An 18594-nucleotide genomic window follows, 5' to 3' on the forward strand; every position below is an offset into this window, starting at 1 on the left:
AAAACACCCTCACTGCTGCCAGGATGGAGAAGTTATTACAGAGAAGCAGGAGATACTGAGAATGAAAATGGCATTAGTTATGACACCAAAACATTACCCATCATTCTAGAAATACATGTCGTGCAGTGATTCTGTCAAATGATGTGCTGGGATTTGGGGATATTGGAATGAAGGAGACCCAGGCCTTGCTGTCATCAAGGACAAGGCTAATGGGTAACTTAAGTATATAATCCATCCATAGGTGCGATGCAATTTTAGAGCTGCTGCAGCTGAAATATCTGTTCAGGACACAATAGAGCACAAGAAAAGGGCTGACTGGCCAATTCTGCTGCAGGGTGGGGGCAGGGAATGCAAGCCAAACACTGTGGGAACCAAACAGTTTTGGACTCTTTGTGCTTCAGGAAAGTCTCTTTCTTTCTTTTTTTACAATTTTACAATGGTTTACAATATTGTGTTAATTTCAGGTGTACAGCAAGGTGATTCAGTTATGCACATACGTACGTACATATATATACACATATATTCTGGTTCAGGTTCTCTTCCCTTACAGATTATTACAAAATATTGAGTACAGTTCCTGTGCTGTATAGTAGGTCCTTGTCGGTTATCTGTTTTACACATAGTAGTATGTATTTTTTAATCCCATGTTCCTAATTTATCCCTTCCCCACCCAAGAAAGGCACTTTCTGAGCCTTGTTTTCCTCAACCGAGAATGATGTGGATGATTTTGACAACTTCCTCTGCCTCAAAGCACTGTTGGGAAGGAGAAATGTTCATTCAGTAAATACATGAAACTCTTAACATGGCTTGGCACTGGTTGGTGGGTAACTAGGACTTAATATTCTGTATCAGCCAATTTTTTTTTTCTTTTTTTTTAAGGGAAGCACCCATGGCATATGGAAATTCCCAGGCTGGGGGTCGAATCGGAGTCATGGCTATGCCACAGCCACAGCAACACTAGATTCGGCCCTCATCTGCAACCGACGCCACAGTTTGTGACAACACTGAATCCTTAACCCACTGAGCGAGGCCAGGGATCAAATCCACATCCTCATGGATACCAGTTGGGTTCTTAACCCACTGAGCCACAATTGGAACTCCCTCACCTAATTTTATATAATATAAGCAAGTATTACTTTTATAATCATTTTAAAAAAGAACAATTTTATTTTAAAGTTTGCCTCGCCTGCCAAACATCTTGAACTAGTGATCTCTACTGGCTCCCTGCACTTCCTTCCCATCCACTGAATCCAACCATTGTAATCTGGCTTCCACCCCCTCATCCAAAGGTCTCCAGGGGCCTCCCACTGGCTAAGGTCAATGACCTCTCTTCAACCCTTGTCCAATTGGACTTCTCCACAGCATTAACACAGCTCCTTAAACTTTCTGAAAATCATTGTGGAAATTATAGAAGTAACATACCTGTACTATAGAAAACGAAAACAAAAAACCTTCATCTATAATACCATCACCATAATACAACCAAGGCCATTTTGGTGTGTTTCCTGCTAGTACTTTTTTTTTTTTTTTTTTTTTTTTTGACCTCACCAAGGGCATATGGAAATTCCCAGGCCAGGGATCAAATCCAAGCCGCACCTGCGACCTATGCCACAGCTGCAGCAACGCCAGATCCTTAACCTACTGTACCACCAGGGGAATTCCTATTTCCTGCTAGTCTTTTTACTTAAGTATATTTTTACATCATTATGGCATGAATGTATATCCAGTTGTGAATTTTCCACCTCTTTTTTGACACGCTCCTTATTTCAACAAAACAATTCTTTCCTGGGCTTTCAATAATTCATCCATCTCTTAAACTTGCTCACTAATGCAATAATGTACATAAAATTTTTCTCAATTGCTTGTTAAGGTTCAGACCCCTGGACCCCAGTCTATCCTCTTGCAAATGTTCTATTTCATGAGGGTTGGTTTGAGCCCAAGAGCCTATGTTTTCACTTTTTTTTTTCTTTTTAGCACCACACCTGCAGCATATGGAAGTTCCTGTACTACAGCCACAGCAACACTGGATCTGGGCCTCATCTGCAACCTACACCACAGCTTGCAACAATGCCGGATCCTTAAGCCACGAGTGTGGCCACATCCTCACAGACACTGTGTTGGGTTTTTAAGCCACTGAGCCATAACAGGAACTCCTATTTCCTGCTTTCAGTAACAAGTGGTCCAGAGAGGCTACTGAGAAACACTGCCAAAGATCCACCCTTCCACAGCAACCAGCTAACCAAGACCAAAAACAACTTTGGAAATCCAAACTGGTCTTTCCTACTCATCCGATTCTCTAGGAGTAGGGTCTGAGTATGTGTATATTTTTTAAGTTCTTTTTTGATTCTGATGAGCCACAGCCTTAACAACTACAGTCGCATGATTCTATTTGCATTTCCCACTTTCAAGTCTCAGAGCCTTCATTTGTGCTGTTCCCTTGGCCTGGATTTCCATTCCTCCTCACGTTTGTCTTGAAGCCCAGCAGAAAGGTAGCTTCCTCCGCATAATTTCACAAAGATTTCTCTTCTATTTCCTCTATCTTTCCAGCTCACAAATTAGTTAGTCATTTAAATATCTGTGTCTTTAGACATTGAAGTACTTGCTAGCAAGTGCTGTGGATGTATTAGTTACCTATTCCTGAGTAACAAATTTCTTCAAAGCTTAATGGCTTAAAACAACACCAAACATTAATTATCTCACAGATTTCATAACATCAACAGTTTTTGGCTGGGTAGTTCCGGCTTGAGTCTCTCATGAAGTTGCAGTTAAGTGTAGGCCAGGGTTGTAGTCATTTGAAGGCTTGACTGGGGCTGGAAAATCCACATTCCAGATGGCACATTTAAGTGGATAGCAAACTGGTACCAGCTATTGCCAGAGAACCACAATTACTTTTTATGTGACTCTTCATAGGGCTGCTTGGGCATCCCCACAACATGCTGGCTGGCTTCTTTCAGAGCAGGTATTCTAAGAGAGCAAAGTAAAGGCTATAGTGTATTTTACCACCTAGCCTTGAAGATCACATACCATCACTTCTGTAGGATTCTGTTGGTCACATAGGACAACCATAATACAGTGTAGAAGATTGTGTAAGAATATAAATGCCAGGAGTTTAAAATCATTTGGGGTCATCTCTGAGGCTGGATACCCAGTGAATATCTTTTTTTTTTTTTTTTTTTTTTTTTGGTGTCTATTCGCCAATCCCTGTTCTGTGTGGGAAATACACTTCATGTTAAACAACTGGGTTGCATTTTCCACCTCTGAAGGGGAAGCATATAACCTAGGCCTTGACAATTTGAATATTCCAATGCTCTGACCAGAGTGGTCAATTAAATGAGCATGGGATCAAATAGAGAAAAACAGAATCTTATTTGATTTTTTTTCTTTTTCTTTTTTGAAAATTTTTTAATAAAATTATAGTTGATTTACAGTGTTCCTTCAGTTTCTCCTGTACAGTGAAGTAACCCACCCATACATGTGTGTGTATACACACACACCTATACACATACCTAACACACGTTCTTTGTTTTTCATACTATCTTCTATCATGTTTTAACCCAAGAGAGTAGACACAGTTCCCTGTGCTATATGGTAAGACCTCATTGTCTATCCATTCTAAATATAATAGTTTGCATCTAACCCCAGACTCCTAGTCCATCCCACTTCCTCTCCCCTTCCCCTCACCAACCACAAGTCAGTACTCTATGTCTGTGAATCTGCTTCTGTTTTGTAGACAGGTTCATTTGTGCCATATTTTAGATTCCACATATAAGTGACATCATATGGTATTTGTCTTTCTCTTTCTGATTTATTTCACTTAGTATGAGAATCTCTAGTTCCATCAGTGTTTCTACAAATGGTATTATTTTGTCCTTTTTATGGATGAGTAGTATTCCTTTGTCCATACATACCACATCTTCTTAATCTTAATTCATCTGTCAAAAGACATTTAGGTTTTTTCCATGTCTTGGCCTATTGTGAATAGTGTTGCAATGAACATAGGGGTGAATATATCTTTTTGTTTTGTTTTTGTTTTTGTTTTTGTTTTTTTCAATGTATCTTTTTGAATGAAACTTCTGTCTGGATATATGCCCAGGACTGAGATTGCTGGGTCATATGGTAGTTCTATATTTAGTTTTCCGAGGTACCTCCGTAGTGTTTTCCATAGTGGTTGTACCAATTGATATTCCCACCAACAGTGCAGGAGTGTTCCCTTTTCTCCACATCCTCTCCAGCATTTGTTATTTGTTGAACTTGTTAATGATGGCCATTTTGACTGGCGTGAGGTGGTACCTCACTGTAGTTTTAATTTTCATTTCTCTAATAATTAGTGATGTTGAAATTTTTTTTTTTTCATGTGCCTGCCGGCCGCATATATGTCTTCTTTGGAGAAATGTCTATTTAGGTCTTCTGCCCATTTTTCAGTTGGGTTGTTTGGTTTTTGTTGTTGTTGAGTTTTATGAGTTGTTTGTACATTTTGGAGATGAAGCCCTTTTTTGTTGCACCATTTGCAAAGATTTTTCTCCCATTCTATGTATTGTCCTTTTTTTTTAATGGTTTCCTCTGCACACAAAAGATTTTGAGTTTAATTAGGTCCCATTGGTTTATTTTTATCTTTATTGTCATTATTCTAGGAGGTGGATCAGACAAGATGTTGCCATGTTTTATGTCAAAGAGCATTCTGCCTATGTTTTCCTTTAGGAGTTTTATAGTATCTGGCCTTACATTTATGCCTTTAATCCATTTTGAGTTTATTTTTTGTGTATGGTATTGGAGAATGTTCTAATTTCATTCTTTTACACGTAGCTGTCCAGTTTTCCCAGCACCACTTATTGAAGAGACTATCTTTCTTCCACTGTATGTTTTAGCCTCCTTATCATAGATAGTTGACGATAGGTGCTTGGGTTTATTTCCGGGCTCTCTATCCTGTTCCATTGATCTATATTTCTGTTCTGCCTCAGTACCATACTGTTTTGATGAATATAGCTTTATAGTATAGTCTTAAGTCAGGGACTCTGATTCCTTCAGTTTGTTTTTTCTTTTCAATATTGCTTTGGCTATTCAGGGACGTTTGTGTTTCCATATAAATTGTAAAATATTTTCTGGTTCTATAAAGAATGTCATTAGTAATATGATAGGGATTGCATTGAATCCATAGATTGTATTGGGTAGTATAGTTATTCTGATAATATTGATTCTTCCAATCCAAGACTATGGTAAATCTTTCTATCTGTTTGTATCATCTTTGATTTCTTTCATCAGTGTCATAGTTTTCAGAGTACAGGTATTTTGTGTCTTTAGGTAGGTTAATTCCTAGGTATTTTATTCTTTTTGGTGTGATGATAAATGGGATGTTTTCCCTATTTTCTCTTTCTAATCTTTCATTGTTAGTATATAGAAATGCAATCAATTTCTGTGTATTGATTTTGTAGCCTGCAAATTTTCCAAATTCAATGATGAGCTCTAACAGTTTTCTTTTCTTTTTCTTTTTCTTTTCTTTCTTTTTTTTTTTTTTTTTTTTTTTGGTCTTTTTAGGGCTGCATCCATGGAATATGGAGGTCCCCAGGCTCGGGGTCGAATTGGAGCTGTAGCCACTGGCCTATGCCACATCTGAGCTGCATGTGCAACCTATATCACAGCTCATGGCAACACTAGATCCTTAACCCACTGAGCAGGGCTAGGGATCCCACCTGCATCCTCGTGGATGCTAGTCAGATTTGTTTCCACTGAGCCATGACGGGAATACCCTTTAACAGTTTTCTCTTCTTTGATTTTTGATAGGATTCTGAGGGAGAGAGGGTCTCTATTCTGCCATTTTGAGCTCTAAGAATGATCTTAACCAGAGCTTCCAAAAGCCATTTGTTCAGATTGTATTAGAGAAAGCTATCTTTGGTAAGAGAAAATGAGTCCAGCACACAAAGAGACAAAGATGAGTGGAGATGAAAAGAGAAAAAGGAGTCCTGATGATTGAGCCCCCTTGATCCAGCCGTGTCTGAAATTTACATGCAGACTTTTCAATTACATGAATCAATAAATTTCTCTTTTTGTTTAAGCTAGTTTAAATTGGATTCCTATCATCTGCCACCAGAACAATGCCAACAAATCAGCAGGGTCCGTATTCCCTTTGAGCTTCCAGCATTGAGTTCCATTTCTGGTATTCAGTTCAACTTGGATGACATTAGTTAATTATTTTATTTTTACACAAAGGTAATCCAATAAATGCAAATGCTGGGGATTGTTTTTTTCAGAAAGAATGGACAACTTAGTAAGTAAGTAACAGCTATGAGGTTAAACATCCTAGAACCTTGAAAAGTTTAGGGATCTGGCAGCCCACAGAGTCATTATGTTAGTCTGCTGTGCTGGGTTTCCCAGAGTTCCATGTGATGTGGTTGAATGAGTGGTTTTATAGCATCCTGAATAAATGCAGAGCTAGGCTGAGTAAAGAAGGACTGTGGGAGATGTACACCATGTTGCCTTGGGGATGGGGAAATGGAAGAAAACACTAAGTGGACCCCCCCAACATTCGCTTATACAATATGTAGGTAAAATTATGCCAAGGATGCTGCACATCCATAGGATGCCAGGTTTAGGTGGATGTTTCTGGTCTCTTTAAGAATCATGCCCAGAGAGGAGCCTGCAAAAGCAAAATGCAAGATCAGGTTTATAGCTGCAGGTAAAGAGTTCACCAAACGACTGTGCTAGTAATCAGATTATCCAAACTCTGGCCCTGGCCGAGGGGTTGCAGGGAACAGAGAAAAGTATAGCTTCCTGAAGGAATGTTTTGCTGTGACTTAGATGAGTAACCTCATATGTATAAGTGGTTGTTCTAGCATAAAATGATTATGGGGAGATATAAAAGGAAGGAAGCCAAATATGGAAAAGAGAAGCAGCTTGTCTGCTGCCTCCCATTTCTCTTCAAAGTCTTCTAATACTTGGCAGCTTTGTTGCGTCTAGGAAAACTGTTATACACATCATCAACCAAGTGACAGGTCTTTATTTTTAATTCATCACAGAAGCCCTGCTACCCAAAAGATGCCTGACAGGAAAATTTCTTGTTGATTGGGGCCTTTTCTCCAGCCATGGGAAACCTCAGACTTCCTTAATTTTCCCCCAGGCTCTTAGAGCAAGTCCAGTTCGTTTTAATTCCATAAACTCCTGTGGCTCCTGGTCACATAAGGAAAGCTATTTTTCAGAAAGTGGACTGGTGTATATATAAGAGCCTGGATTCTGGAGTCAGACTGCCTGGGTTCAAATCACAGCTTCCCCACTCACTTGGTCTGTATCATCCAAGACAAGTCACTTTGTGCCCCAGTTTCCTCACCAGCAAATGTGGTTGATAATATGATAATAGTATCACTTCATAGAGTTGTAACAAGTATTAGATGAATACATAGAGGGGGTGGGGGAGAGAAAGACATGTAGTAAGCCCTATATAATTTTCTTTATTGAAGTATTGTTAATTTACAATGTTGTATTAATTTCTGCTGTTTAGCAACATGATTCATTTACTCATATATACACTCTTTTATATATTCTTTTCCATCATGGTTTACCTCAGGGTATTGAATATAGTTCCTCATGCTACACAGTAGGACTTTGTTGTTTATCCATTCCATATGTATTAGTTTGCATCTGCTAATCCCAAATTCCCCATCCATCCCTCCCTCATCTCTCCTCCCCCTTGGCAACCATGAGTCTGTTCTTTATGTCTATGAATGTTTGTTTCATAGTTCATTTGTATAATATTTGTATAATATAATATTCCATATATAAGTGAATGTTACTTGTCTTTCTTTTTTCTAACTTCATTTAGTATGATAATCTCTAGGTCCATCAATGTTGCTACAAATGGCATTATTTTATTATGGCTGAATAGCATTCCCTCATATATTTGTACCATGTCTTCTTTATCCATTCATCTGTTGATGGACATTTGGGTTTTTTCCATGTCTTGGCTATTGTGAATAGTGCTGCTATGACCATTGGGATGTATGTATATTTTCGAATTAGAGTTTTGTCTGGGCATATGCCCAGGAGTGGGATTGCTGGATCATATGGTAATTCTCTTGTTAGTTTTCTGAGGCACCTCCATACTGTTTTCCATAGTGGCTGCACCAAGTTACATTTGCACCAGCAGTATAGGAGGGTTCCATTTTCTCCACACTCTTTTCAGCATTTATTGTTTGTAGACTCTTACTGATGGTCATTCTGACCAGTGTGAGGTTGTAACTCATTGTAGTTTTGATGTTCATTTCTCTAATAATTAGCAATGATGATCATCTTTTCATGTCCTATTGGCAATCTTTGGAGAAATGTCTATTTAGGCCCATTTTTCAGTTGGATTGTTTTTTTGTTGTCCTATGTACTTTTTTGATATTACTATTATATAGACAAAACCACATTTCTCTCTATGAAACTTTCTTAAATCTCTGTCATTGTACATGGATTATTTTCTTGCTTGGCCTCCCTTTTTTTTTTTTTTTTTTTCTCATTAACTACATCTCACGAAAATTATTTGTGGATCAGATATTGTCAACTGGCTTAAGACAGTTTGGTGGTGCACGATCATCAGTGTCTTGATGGGGCCTCTGCCAATTTGTGTCCTTAAAGCCTGGCCTTCTCGCCACTCACAGGGCCACTGGGTGTTGAGGTCCACAAAAATCAGTCTCCAACCAAATTCCACGTGTACACACTGATTAGCAAACAAGCACAAGAGTCAGGCAGGTCATCCTGTGTGTTCCATGAGTTCATGGCTCCTGACCAGAAACCTTCATGAAAACTTGACCTGGACCCCATGATATCCTAGAGCAAGATCCAGTCACACTTCTCATTGGATTAGGTGACAGACTCCTGCACTAAGTGGCACGCACAGGCCTAAACAAATACCCAGGCCTAGAGCACCATTCTGGGCTCACCCCAAATTTATGCCCATTCATTTAAGGGTAAGTTACCCATGAATTGACATGCCTCAGTACACATACAATACATCAATTCACATACATCTCACCAGTAAATTACTGAATTACTTCTAGCATCCGTTATGTTATAGAATAAATTCTCTAGTGTAGATTCAGAAACAAATTGTTGAAGGGGTTGCCGTTGCCACCGATTCCAAGTCCAACGTCGTGATTAGGGCTCCTCAGTGCTGGAAGACCACCCCCTAGAATGTGTATTTCCCATGAAAGCACTTCAGCTTGTTTATTAACAACTCCTAGGGTGAATACTAAGACTCTCTTTTAAAGCATACACATATATCTTGCTAAGCTGAACTATTTCACTTATGGCAATAATCACCTAATGCCAGTGAAACTCTCAGACAGTAACCTGATTTTTTTTTTTTCAGGTGACAGCCTACCTATTGACCTTGATTTTTGAAAACATTCATAGATTCCTCATTAAAAATGGATAATTAAAGTAACATCAGCTGATAAAATGCTCTCTTTGCAAGGAAACTTCACAGCTCTTGATTTTATAATTGCTGAAAAATTTGTTTTTAGCTGTGTGGGTGGGTTGGAAGTGATTCTACATGTGACACAGGCACTAACTAGATCTCTTGAATTCCAGGATTATTAGTGGGAAACAGTTTTCAAAGAAATAGATTTTTGACGAAGCAAGTAGAATTTTGAAACAACTATCAATGCATTGCCATGGAAGATTATTTGAACTTTTGCTATGTGTAGAAAACAATTTTGGTTTCAAGTATAAAAGCCATCGGCCAAAATGGTAGGATAGGGTTCACTGATATGTTTATTTAGGGCACAGCTCACCACTTTGCTTTTGAAATTGAACAAAAAGTAGGTCACAGTAGACAAAATAATAAAAGAAAATATAGATATTTATTTTTAGTGCCCTCGATGGTACATACATTTTGCTTTACTTAATTGCACACAGGGCAGTAGGAGGGCACAGACTTTCTGCAGGACAGAGAAGAGAAGGCAGAAGGAAGGAAAGATTAAGAAGGCCAATGGCTAAAGTCAAACTTTGTCTGGTTTGAAGAGAATAGTGCGTCACTAAAAACCTGAACCAAAGTATTTTGGTTTTTTGTTGTTGTGTTGTTAGGTGAAATGAAGAACCTTATGATTTTTTTTTTAGTTGGATTTTTTTATAATTAAAGTATAGTTGATTTACAGTGTCATGCCTACTTCTGCTGTACAGCAAAGTGATCCAGTCATATATATATATATATATATATATATATATACACACACACACATATATATACACACACATATACATTCCTTTCTTATATTGTCTTCCATCTTGGTCTATTCTAAGAGGTTGGATATAGTTCCTTGTGCTATATAGCAGGACCCCATTGCCCATTCATTCTAAATGTAGTAGTTTGCAGCTACTAACCCCAAACTCACAATCTATCCCATTCCCTCCCCTCTCCCCTTTGGCAGCCACAAGTATGTTCTCTATGTCTATGAGTCTGTTTCTGTTTTGTAGATAGGTTCATTTGCACCATATTTTAGATTCCACATATAAGGGATATCATATGGTATTCGTCTTCCTCTTTCTGATTTACTTCACTTAGTATGAAATCTCTAGTTACATCCATATTGCTACAAATGGAATTATTTTGCTTTCTTTTTTATGGCTGAGTAGTATTCCATTGTATATATGTACCACATCGTCTTATTCCATTCACCTGTCAACAGACATTTAGTTTATTTCCATGTATTGGTTATTGTGAATAGTGCAGCTATGAACATGCAGGCACATGTATTTTTTTTTGAAGGACCCTTTAATTTTTAAGGCATAGCAATTCATTGGGGTGTAAACTTGAAGCTGTATAACTGTTCCCAGGCTTCTCTGGTAGAATCCCCACTTTACTCTGGGCAGTGAACTTCCTTATCTTAATGATGGCCCCATCTAATTCCATAGCTTCCCAGTTTCATCTCTAATGCTCAGCCCTATTCATTTTTAAACTTCAATCTCAAAAACAAGGCAGTATATAACTTCAGTGTCAATCTAGTGGGAGTGGGGGAGGGAGAGTGTCTGCCCTCATAGCCCCATCTTTCCCTCTTTCCTGGACAGGACCACCCTCGGTCTGAAGGACTGAACAAGACTCTCCTTACTTGGCTCCATTGGACGGCGGCAGTAGGTGCCACCCCCAAAGTTGCTGCTGCTCCTTTAATGGCAACAGATTTTCTTCCCCCTCTGTAGCTGTCCATGTGGGCTCTTCCTGAGTCACATGTGCCAGCATACAGTCTCCTGACACAAGGTCTGGCTCAGGCTCAGGCTCCTCTCTCCCTCATCCCAAGGGGTCTTCTTGTCCAACATTCTCTTGGATGTGGAGCTGGCAAGATCGCTCGAGCTCAGCTACTTTGTCTACTCCACTTACCAGAAACCCTATACTTGTAGCACAAGCAGTGGAAATTCAGTCTGGAGCCTCATTAAGAGTGAATTAGAAAAAAAAAAAAAAAAAAGAGTGAATTAGAGCACTTTGTAGGAGACAAAGGGAATAATAGAAAACAATCCATCATTAACTCAAAAGGAATGCACCATTCCTGGAAGTAATGCAATTCCAAGCTGAGGCGTGGAGCAGCAGATAGAGTTAGCTTCCAACCCATTTCCTAATTCCAAACATTAATTTCATCCCCAGAACACAGATAAAGAATACATCAGGTGCATTAATTGGTAAGATAGACACTATGTTTGGTTTTAGCTAATAGGCAGGGAAGGGATAATGGTTCTACTTAAGCCACACCCCATTTCCTTTCACATTTGAAGTGGAATCTAATACCTTCTGAGTGTGCTACCCCTCCCCAACATTCCACATCTTACCTTGAGATTTCTCTGGCCTCATGTGATGCTCCTGAAGAAATATCTTTTTCACTGAAAATTAGTTTTGATGTCTTCTTCCTAGGACCTGATCCAAACACATCCCTTATGTATTTTCTCAGCAACATAATTGATCAGTTTCATCTTCTCAGCTCCCATATTTTCTGTACCCCTGAGGGAGTCAAGGGACAACTCTGGGACTCAAGTCCAATAGACTATTTTTAAACTTTTTATTATGGAAATTTCTAAACATTAACACAAGTAGAAAGAGTATTATGAAAAAGTGGCCTGTACATACCACCCAGCTCAACAATGATCAAGTCAGGACAAATCAATATCCCCACCTTTCCTCTCTTCCCCTGGACAATGTGTCTAAAACAAAAAAACTCTTTTTGTTGTTTTAAACGTAACAAGAGTACCATTAACACACCTAAGAAATAAATAGCAGTAAGCTTATCATTACCTATCTAAGTTCACATTCAAATTTCTACAATGGTCTCATAAACTAGAATCCTAACAAGGTTTATCTTTCACATTTGATTGAAACATTTCTTGCATGAATCAGACACTAGGTTATGCTGTGGTAGCAAACAACTTCAAAATCACAGTGACTTATGAAACTTGGATTTATTTCCTGCTCACGTGAATTTCCATTGTGAGTCAGCCCTGCATCCTCTTCACTCTTGGCCCATGGGCTGAAGAAACAGTCCCTATTTGGGATACACCCACTTCCCAGCAGATGGAAATGAGGAATGGCTGAAATATAATGACTTTTAAAACTTCTGCTCAGAAGTAGCAACCTCCACATCTGCTCACATTTTATTGGTCAAAGAAAATCACATGGCCAAAGCTGATGTCTGAGGGGAGAAGGGAAGTATAATTCTCCCACAGGAGAGGGCAGAAAATACTGGCAGTAATACAGTCTATCATACCTTGTAAGTTCCCTCTTATAAGGTTCCCCTTCTTTTTCTCCCTCCTTTCAATTTACTAGCTAAAGAAATTGGGTCATTCGTGCTGAAGAATTTCCTATATTCTCAATTTTGCTAATTGCATCCCTCTGGCACACTTATTTAACATGTTCCTTTGTCACCTCTACTTCTTCTAAACCTATAGTTAAATATAGAGGCATTATCAGATTCAGGTTCAAATTTTTTGCAAGGATACTTTCTAGGTGGTCATATGTGCTATGTTCATTTTCTCTCATTGTGTAAAAAATCATCCCTAGAACAACAAGATTCATGTATTATCTCATAGTTTGTATGGATCAGGGATTCAGACAGAGCACAAGGGACTGCTTGTCTCTATGATTTCTGGGGTCTAGCTGGAAAATGCAAAGGCTGGAAGATTAAAATCATCTGAAGGCTTGACAGAGGCTGAAGTATGTTCAAGGTGATGCACTTGGTTAGCAAGTTGGCATTGGTCAATTGGTCTTTTCTATGTGGGCCTGTCCACAGGGCTGCTTGATCATCCTCACAACATGGTGGCTGACTTCCTCCAGCGTGAGCGATCCAAAAGGTCAACACTGAAGCAGCAACATCTTCTAAGGTCTCCCTTGTAAAGTCATACATGGACACTTTCATTGGTCACAAAAATCAGCCCTTATTCATTGTGAAATGTCTACACAAAGGTATGGATACCAAGGGAAAAAGCTCCTTGGGGGTCATTTTGGAGGCTGCTTACTATACGTTTCAAGTGTTTTTGACTTTAAAACAATACCTAGGCACAATCTATATCATGTTGTATGAGACAAAGGTTTCTAGCATTTGGGATGTCATAGTGAATAGAATTTCAAGGGGGAAAATAGGGCCTAAATGGAACTATTAGATCTTTATTTTACCATGTAAAGCCACCTAAAAAGAGTAACTTGTTAATTCTACCATTATCATTTTTATCATTTTTTAAAAGGCCTTTTTCATACCAAATATATTTCTCAGAATGAAGAATTACCACTTTAGATGTGGAGTATGGAGAACTCTCCTAAACTACTGGTGGGAATATATATTGAGGATCCACTTCAAAGCATTCTACAGTCAAACTGAGAATTCACGTACTCTATCACCCAACAACTCCACTCTTAGCTATACACCTTAAAGAAATGAACACACACACACCAGGAATCATGTATGAGAATGTTTGTAGCAGCATGTTAATAATAGTCCTGAATTGGAAAAAAACCAAATGCCCAACAAAAGTAGCATAGATAGACAAACTGATGTACATTCCCAAACAAGCAATACTAAAGTATAATGCTTTGGTATGCATGCTTAGTTGGAAAAAAAGTTAAAAAAAAAAAAAAAAACACCAAAGTATGATTATTATGAAGGTCAAATCATGGTTACCTTTGGGGGAAGGAGGGAGATTTCTGATTTTGAAGAGATGCAGGTGGAGGCTCCAGGGTGCTAGCAATGTTTTATTTATTGACCTGAATAATGGTTACAAGATACTGTCTTGATAACTCATTAAGCTGAACATTTAATGTTTTTTTTTTTTCTGTCTGTGTGCTTTATTTTTACCATAAAAAGGGATTCTTAAGAAGGAAAAATAATAGTGTTTTTAATTAAAAAATTTAGCTTTGGGGGAACTTTTTTTGAAAAAAGACCATCTGTTCTTTCTCAGCTCCATCATCCCTCTCCCACCCCTTTTTCCACAAGAGTGTCAGTGGGATCTCTGCGAGTTCCAGCACTGGCAGCTACACACAAGACATTCTCACATGTCCCTGACTCAGTGGAGCAGGAATGGATGTGGTTATACACACACATGCACGCACATACACTTGTGAAGATTCCTTCCCCGTGCTTCTGGAAAAGCAAGTACCTTTTCTCCCCTTCCCAGATTGGTGAGAAGAGGGAACAGCTTCTCCTCAAGAACTCTGAAGCCCCCCAACAAAAGTCCCCCATTTCTTGCTCCCAGGCCTTCTGGGCAGGAATGACAGCAGACTTGCTGGCATTTCTGACAGGCCCTGTCAGCAAGCCCTGCCTGCAGCCTCAGTGCCTGGCAGTGTCCTGGACTAAGTTTGTGTGGTGCTTTGGGTTTAGTTCTCAACAGTGAAACTGAATGGCCCATTTTGGTACTGGGCACTTGACAGCATGCTGTTACACTACTGTGGATGGATCATCTAGTACATGCCAGGGATTTTGCTAGTTGTTTCACATCATGCAAGGCTTTATAATTTATAATATTTTAGGTAGTTCCCATTGCGACACAGCAGGTTAAAAACCCAACATAGTGTCGGTTAAGATGTGGGTTCAATCCCTGGCCTTGCTCAGTGGGTTAAGGATACAGTGGTGCCAAGAGCTGTGGTGTAAGTCATAGATATGGCTCAGATCTGGTGTTGCTTTGGCTGTGGCTGTGGTATATGCTGGCAGTTATAGCTCTGATTAGACCCCCAGTCTGGGAACTTCAATATGCTGCAGGTTCAGCCCTGAAAAAATTTATTTCATTCTCATAACAATCATATGTGATAGGTAGAAGATACCTAATTATTTCCACTTTCCACATTGGTCATTGAGTCTCTAAGGTTTCAACATTGTAGGTAAAATCATTACAAAGGGTGAGTCATATCTCTGAATACTTGTCATACTCATAGCCTCATGTTAGAAAAGTAGCCTTTGGAGTTCCCTGGTGGCCCAGTATTTAAGGATTTGTTGTTGTCACTGTTATGGCTCAGATTCAATTGCCGACCAAGGAACATCTGCATGCCAAGGTGTGGCCAAAAAAATAGAAAGAAAGAAAGAAAGAAAAAAAGAAAGAAAGAAAAAAAGAAAGAAAGAAAGAAAGAAAGAAAGAAAGAAAGAAAGAAAGAAAGAAAGAAAGAAAGAAAGAAAGAAAAAGAAACAAAAAGAAGGAAAGAAAAGTAGCCCTGGGTGGTTCCTCAGACAGGGTTTGTTTGAGGGCATCTCCAGACCCATTCCCAGTTCATGGCTGATTTTGCCAGAAGTGGTTACTTGATTCAAGGGTAGCCAAGCTGTAAGGGTGAGATACACAGCATGGCCCAAAGAGACAGATCTGTACAAATAGGAATGATGGTGATTAGATTATCTCAGAAACATTTCATCAAAATTACAAATTAGCTGTTGGAAAATCTAAAAGACACCAGAGATGAGAAAGTTTTGCACAGATACCATAAGACAGTAGGAGTCATCAACAGAGAGTATGAATAAGAGTAAGGTAACTGTGCACAGAGAACATGTATTTATTTGATACAAACAGAAAGTGAGTTATTTAAATGGAATTGGCAGAAGTACTGGAAGCAAAGATTTTATGGACTAAGTTGCCATATGATGGGGGAGCAGCATGCCTGTTGCTCAGTGAGCTTAGTCCAGTCCCTCTCTTTAAAAAAAATTTTTTTGAACAGATGACCAGGTTATGAGGACAATGATCAAAGAATATTCTAGTTGATGGATATTATATCTTATCAGGTGACAAGAGTAAAGTTTTTCCCCAAAAAAAATTTGATGGAAAAATAGCAGAGAGAGAAAATAGCAAGTAAGAAAATCAATCTAGGAAGTCTATAATCTGAGTAACAGACTAGACTTATGTGGGGGTGGGTAGTGAACAGAAAAAAAATGGAGTAGATGGAATAATCAAAAAATAATAAAAGAGGGAGATGGGATTAAGATGGCAGAATAGAAGGACTGGAGCTCAACTTCTCTCCTAAAAACAACAAAATCTACAACCAAATGCTGAACAATCCTCAGCCAAATGGACCGGAAACCTTCAAAAAGATATCCTACTCCAGAAGACAAAGAGGAGGCCACATCAAGAGGTAGGAGGGGCGATTATGTGGTATAAGCAACCCCATACCTCCTGGGCAAGAAGCCCCACAGAATGGAAAGTAACTGTATCACAGAGACCCACCTACAGGAGTGAGAGCTCTGAGCCCCACATCAAACCCCCACACATGGGAATCTGGCACTGGGAGAAAGAGCCCCCGGAGCATCTGGCATTGAAGGCTGGTGGGGCTTGTGCACAGGAGCTCCACGGGACTGGGGGAAACGGAGACCCCATTCTCAAGAGGCACAAACAGACTTTAGGGTGCACTGGGTCCCAGGGCAAAGCAGGGTCTTCATGGGAATCTGGGTCAGTCCTGGCTGCGGTTCTTGGAGGACCTCTTGGGAAAACAGGGGTGAATGTGGCTTGTTGTGGGGGAAGGAAATAAGAGCCAAGCTCTTGAAATTCTTCATCAGCAGGCCTCTCTCTGGAGGTGGCCATTTTGGGAAAATCTGGCCCCACCCATCAGTGCTGAGAAGCCCCAGGACAAACAACAATCCAGGTGGGATTCACAGCCCCGCCCATCAGTAAACAGGCTGCCTAAAGAACCCCCAGGCACACAGCCACCTCTCACCTCACCCAGAGACAAAGCCCCACCCACCAGAGGGATAGGAATCAGTTCCACCTACCAGTGGGCAGGCTTCAGTCCCTCCCATCAGGAAGCCTACAGCAAGCTCCCATACCCACTTCAGCCACAAGGGGGGCAGACACCAGAAGGAAGAGAGGCTACAACTCTCTGTAGCCTTGTCTGTAAAAAGGTCACCACACCAAAAACCTATACAAACGAAAAGACAGAGAACTATAACTCAGATGAGGGAGAAAGGAAAAATCCCAGAAAAGCAGCTAAGTGATCAGGAGATGCTCAGCCTCCAGGAAAAAGACTTTAGGCTGTTGGTGCTGAAGATGAGGCAAGACATTGGAAGTAACCTGGAGGCAAAGATGGACCATTTACAGGAAACACTGAGCAAAGAGATCCAAGATATAAAACTTAAGCAAGAAGAGATGCAAAATGCAGTAACTGAAATAAAAAATTCATTAGAAGCAGCCAACAGCAGCACACAGGAGGCAGAAGAACGAATAAGCGAGGTGCAGGACAGATTCGTGGAAATCACGGATGCGGAACAGAAAAGAGAAAAAACATGGAAAACAAATGACAAGAGTCTCAGAGGACTCTGGGACAACCTTAAACGCATCAACATCCATATTACAGGGGTGCCAGGAGGAGAAGAGAGAGAGAAGGGGACAGAAAACATATCTGAAGAGATAATAGCTGAAAACTTCCCTCACATGGGAAAGGAACCACTCACTCAAATCCAGGAAGCCCAATGAGTACCATATAAAATAAACCCAAGGAGGAGCACCCCGAGACACATATTAATCAAATGGACTGAAATTAAAGACACAGAAAATCTTGAAAGCAGCTAGGGAAAAGAAACAAATAACATACAAGGGAACCCCGATAAGGTTATCAGCAGGTTTTTCAGCAGAAACTCTGCAGGCCAGAAGGGAGTGGCATGATACACTTAACATGATGAAAGGAAAAAACCTCCAACCAAGATGACTTTAACAGCAAGGCTCTCATTCAGATTTGAAGGTGAAATCACAAGCTTTACAGAGAAGCAAAAGCTAAGAGAATTCAGCAACACTAAGCCAGCTTTACAACAAATGCTAAAGGAACTTCTCTAGGCAGAAAAAAAAAGGCCGCAACGGGAAACAAAAATACCACAAATGACAAGGCTCACCAGTAAAGGTATATATACAGTCAAGGTACGAAATCATCCATGCACAATTACGCCACCAAAATCAGAAATCGTGAGAAGAGGAGGGTACAAATGCAGGACACTGGAGATGCAATTAGAATTAAGAGACCGACAACTTAAAACAATCTCGTATATATATATAGAGAGAGACTCTGATATGAAAACTTCAGAATAACCTGCAAACCAAAAATCTACAATTGAGACACAAACAAATAAGAAAAATCAACTCATATACAACACTAAAGATAGTCATCAAACCACAAGAGGAGAGAACAAGAGA

At 39.7% G+C, this 18594-nt stretch overlaps 1 protein-coding gene, 1 long non-coding RNA gene and 1 other non-coding gene across 3 annotated transcripts in view; 2 read left to right on the forward strand and 1 right to left on the reverse strand.

The window, feature by feature from the left end:
• The window catches only part of LOC146395936 (uncharacterized), a 1175949-nt gene that overhangs the window by 496823 nt on the left and 660532 nt on the right, over nt 1-18594 (forward strand). The window lies entirely within an intron of this gene.
• The window catches only part of DAPL1 (death associated protein like 1), a 933549-nt gene that overhangs the window by 80747 nt on the left and 834208 nt on the right, over nt 1-18594 (forward strand). The gene's annotated exons all lie outside the window — the stretch shown is intronic.
• LOC146395940 (U2 spliceosomal RNA) lies at nt 11495-11688 on the reverse strand. The gene has a single exon (XR_014830623.1). It is a non-coding gene; the product is annotated as a U2 spliceosomal RNA (small nuclear RNA).

Source organism: Sus scrofa, chromosome 15 (genome assembly GCF_054392235.1).
Source record: "Sus scrofa isolate SSC_HxYL_T2T_F1_AM1 chromosome 15, Sscrofa_HxYL_maternal_Yorkshire_Landrace_v2.0, whole genome shotgun sequence".
NCBI lineage: Eukaryota > Metazoa > Chordata > Mammalia > Artiodactyla > Suidae > Sus > Sus scrofa.